The 5,044-nt window shown below is 31.9% G+C and overlaps 1 non-coding gene across 1 annotated transcript; it reads right to left on the reverse strand.

Moving 5' to 3' along the window:
- Positions 1 to 1,303: 1,303 nt before the first annotated feature.
- On the reverse strand, positions 1,304 to 1,407 carry LOC131828355 (U6 spliceosomal RNA). The gene has a single exon (XR_009352371.1). It is a non-coding gene; the product is annotated as a U6 spliceosomal RNA (small nuclear RNA).
- Positions 1,408 to 5,044: the final 3,637 nt, after the last annotated feature.

Here is a 5,044-nt window from a genome sequence, read left to right on the forward strand (position 1 = left end):
GTTTATCAAACTCAACACCCTAAGAACAAATAATCCAATGAAGAAATGCGCAGAGGACATGAACAGACATTTCTGCAAAGAATATATCCAAATGGCCAACAGACACATGAAAAAATGCTCCACATCACTCGGCATCAGGGAAATGCAAATCAAAACCAGAATGAGATACCACCTCACACCTTTCAGAATGGCTAAAATGAACAAGTCAGTCAATGACAGATGCTGGCGAGGATGTGGAGAAAGGGCAACCCTCCTACACTGTACGTGGGAATGCAAGCTGGTGCAACCACTCTGGAAAACAGCGTGGAGGTGCCTCAAAAAGCTGAAAATAGAACTAGCCTATGACCCAGTGATTGTAGTACTGGGTATATACCCTAAAGATACAAACGTGGCATTCTGAAGGGGCACATGCACCCAAATGTTTATAGCAGCAATGTCCACAATCGTTAAACTATGGAAAGAACCTAAATGTCCTTCAACAGATGAATCAATAAATAAGATGTGGTATATATGTACAATGGGATACTATGCAGCCATCAAAGGAAATGAAATCCTGCTATTTGTGATGACGTGGATGGAACTAGAGGGTATTATGCTTGGCGAAATAAATCAATCTGAGAAAGACAACTATCATATGATCTCCCTGATATGATGAAGTGGAGATGCAACATAGGCGGTTTCAGGCGTACGAAAAGAAAAATAAAAGAAGATGGGATTGGGAGGGAGACAAACCATAAAAGACTGAATCTCACAAAACAGACTGAGGGTTGCTGGGGGGAGGTGTGTTGGGAGAGGATGGTGGGGGTATGGACATTGGGGAGGGCAGGTGCTATGGTGAGTGATGGTGAGTGCTGTGAAATGGGTAAACCTGGAGATTCACAGACCTGTGCCCCTAGGGATAAAAACACATTATATGTTTATAAAAAATTTTTAAAAAATAGTTTTAAAAATCCATTAAAGAAAAAGCACATATTGCAAGCCCAGAGCTAATCTCATATTCAATCAAAAAAAATTGAAAATTTTCCCCTTAAAGATCAGAACAAAGACAAGTGTGTCCACTTTCACTACTCTCATTTGACATAGTACTGGATGTCCTAGCCAGAGAAACAAGGAACACAAAGAAATAAAAGACTCCAAAAAAAAAAAGGAAGAAGTAAAATTTTCTTTTTTTTAATAACATGAACTTACATGTAAAAGAATCCTAAAAAATTCACAAAAAATTTTGAATAAACAAATTTAATAAAGCTGCCAAATACAAGATCAATATATAAAAGACAAGAATTTTGTTTTGTTTCGTTTTCTTTTCAATATGGAATGCTTCCCAGTTTTTCATGTCATCCTTGTTCAGTGATCAAGCTAATCTCTGCATCATTCCAATTTTAGTATATGTGCTGCCAAAGTAAGCACAAGACGAGCATTTTAACACTCTAATGATGAACTATCTGAAAAAATAAAGAGAACAATCTAATTCACAATAGCATCAAAACTAATGAAATACTTAGGATAAGATTTAACTAAGAAGATGAAAGATATGTACCCCATAAACTATGACATTGATAAAGAAATTGAAGGAGACATAAATGGAAAGATAGCTCATATTTATGAATGGTAAGAATTAACATTGTTAAAATGTCCATACTACCAAAAACCATCTGTAAATTCAATTCCTATCAAAAATCCAATGTTAGGGGTGCCTGGGTGGCTCAGTGGGTTAAGCCACTGCCTTCGGCTCAGGTCATGATCCCAGGGTCCTGGGATCCAGCCCTGCATCAGGCTCTCTGCTCAGCAGGAAGCTGCTACCTCTTCTCTCTCTGCCTGCCTCTCTGCCTGCTTGTCATCTCTCTCTGTCAAATAAATAAATAAAAAATCTTTTAATAAATCCAATATTATTTTTTTACAGAAGTAAGTAAAGAATCCTAGAATTTATATGAGACCATAAAAGACAAATAATTAAAGCAGTTCTGAGAAAGAATGAAGAAGTGAAATTACACTTCTTGATTTGAAACAATACTACAAAGCCCTCATGCTCAAAACAATAAAGTATACTGGTATAAAAACAGAGCAATAAACAAGTAGAACAGATTTGAGAGTCCAGAAATAAATCCTTTCATACAGTCACCTAATATTTGACAGGGGCCAACATATATAATGGGTAAAGATAGTCTGTTCAATAAATGATATTTAAAACTGAATAGTCACATAAACCAGCATGAAACTGGAAGCTTATATCACTCATAAATCTTAACTTGAAATAGATTAAAGACTTAAATGTGATGCATGAAACTAAATTTCCTAAAAGAAAACATAGGAAAAATTCTCCTTGACATTGGTCTTGCCAATAGTTTTTGGATACCAGGCCAAAAACACAAGCAAAAGAAGCAAAAATAAATAAATGGTATTACATTAACTAAAGTTTCTGCATTGCCAAAAAAAAAAAAAAAAAGAGAGAGAGAGAGAGAGAGAGAATGAAAACACAATCCACAGAATGGAAGAAAATACTTACAAATCTTATATCTGAAAAGAGGTTAATAACCAACAGATACAAATAGAAAAAAATATATCATTAAAAAATAGCAAAAGGATCTCAATAGACTTTTTTTTCAAAAAAGTTATATAAATGACCAACAGGAGCATTAAAAAGTGCTCAATGTAAAAACTCAGGGCAAATTCATTATGTTGTTGTTTACCTCTGAAAAACACAATATTACTACCTATTAGAATATATACTACCAAAAAATTAAAACTAACAAATTTTGGTAAATATTGGGGAAAATGGGGAACTTATGCACTGTGATAGGGATATAAATTTGTATGGAAAACAGTATGGAGACTATTCATATTATTAAAAGTAAAATTACCATATGATTCAGTTATCCCACTTCTAGGTATATATCTAAAGGAAACGAAGTCACTCTTCGAAGACATATCTGCACTCTTATGTTCATTATAAAATTATTAACTCTAAGCAAGAGATGGAAATAACTTCAGTATCCATTAATGGATGAATGAATAAAATAAGTATGGTAAATATATACTATGGAATACTACTTAACCATGAAAAATTAAGAAATACTGCTTTTTACAACAGCATGGATGGATCTTGAAGGTATTATACTAAGTGAAATATTTCAAAGATTTTATATATTTTTTTTTAATTTATGTATTATGATATCCCTTACATACAGAATCTGAAGAAAAAGCAAACTAATGGAAACTTAGAGTTGAGTTGACAAGAGGTGAACCTGGGGTGGAATAAGGTGGTCAAAGGGCACAAACTTGCAACTATAATATGAAAAAGTTCTGGGGATCTAATGTACAGCATGATGATCATAGTTAATAATATATACATACTTTTTTTATTGTGCTTCCCTTTATTAAACTTTACATATATCACATTCTTACAAGTTGAAAGTTTATAGCAATCTTGTATAAAAGAGGTCTGCTGCCACCATTTTTCTAAACATTTGTTCATTTTGTGTCTCTCTGTCACATGTTGGTAATTCTTGCAATATTTCAAGTTTTTTCATTATTATTGTATTTGTTATGGTGATCTGTGATCAGTAATTATGACCCACTGAAAACTCAGAACTAGTTTACTTAAGGTATATACATTGTTTTTCTTTAAAGACATAATGCTTTTGAACAGTACAGTATAGTGTTTATTTTTTATATGCACTGGGAAACATAATTTTTTATTTGCACTGGGAAACCAAAAAAAATAATAATGATTTGACTTAGTTGATTGAGATAATCACTTTATTGAGGCAGTCTGGAACAAAACCCACAAGACCTCTGAAGTTTATCTCTACTGTACTATATACATAAAAGTTGCTAAGAGAGTAGATCTTAAAATTCCTTACAATACATGCATAAAAAACAGAGGCAACTATATGAGATAATAGATGTATTAACATTTTTATGTAGATTATATTGCAATACAGATGTATACCAATTTATCAAATGGTACAGAATTTACACAATGTTAAAAGTTTGCAGTGTTATAAGAAATCATTTCTTAAATTTACAAATTATAATATGTCAATTATTTTTCAATAAAGCTCGAAAAAACTTTTTGTAGAATTAATCTATTTTTTCAAAAAAGGAATTAAGGAAGTAGAAACTGCAACTAACTCTGAAATAATAGAATACAAAATCCATTTTAGTTATATACACTGTGACAAACACTATTAGTTAGTTTACAATGAAGGAATACTTATGAAGCATGAAGGATGGTCTATAAATAAGGCTGAAAGAGCTCAGTTTTAAGGTTTAAATTTAAAATCTTCTTTTGAAATACTAAACTGACCACCCAGTTTTCCAAACATAAATGTCTTAACTGCATGAATTTATTTCATACAACTCTATAATCTAGTTTCATAAGAAAGCAGCATGAAAATTTTGAATAAGACAGACTTGCTTAAGTTTCTTTATGTTCAACAGTAAAGGATACTTCCCTAAAAATAAATAGAAGAAAAATCTGCATATTTATCATGATAATTATTATTCATAATGAGATTCATATTGAATTAGGGAATATATATCCTCAGAGGGGGTAAAGTAAAATGAAATTTATTTTGGTAAATGTGTCTATGAATAGTCAATACAATGCCTCAATATAAATGAATATTATCATTTTGAACAATTTAATTACTATTATTAGAATTATTATAAGTATAAAAATAGCTATCATTTTAGCATGGAATATGAGACTCTCATGCTCCATGCTTCATTACATCCACACAACAACTCTGCATAATAAGTATTATCATCACCATTTCATGGGTGAAAAAACTGAGGCTAACACATTTAGATAACTGGTTTATGATTACATGGCTGGTAAAGATGCATCACACTAATTTAGGCTTTATGATTTCAGAATTGTACTCTTTCCACTGCACATTCTAATTACTCTGTAAATACTTGGCTTGTTTTCATTTAGTTCTTTAATTTTATTCATGTGGCGATGGCTTAAAGCTCCATTTAAAGGAAGCTTAAAAAATTCATTTAGCCAAAAGCTCCCAAGAATTAAAAATGTCATGGATCT

The sequence above is a fragment of the Mustela lutreola genome, chromosome 3 (genome assembly GCF_030435805.1).
Source record: "Mustela lutreola isolate mMusLut2 chromosome 3, mMusLut2.pri, whole genome shotgun sequence".
Lineage (NCBI taxonomy): Eukaryota > Metazoa > Chordata > Mammalia > Carnivora > Mustelidae > Mustela > Mustela lutreola.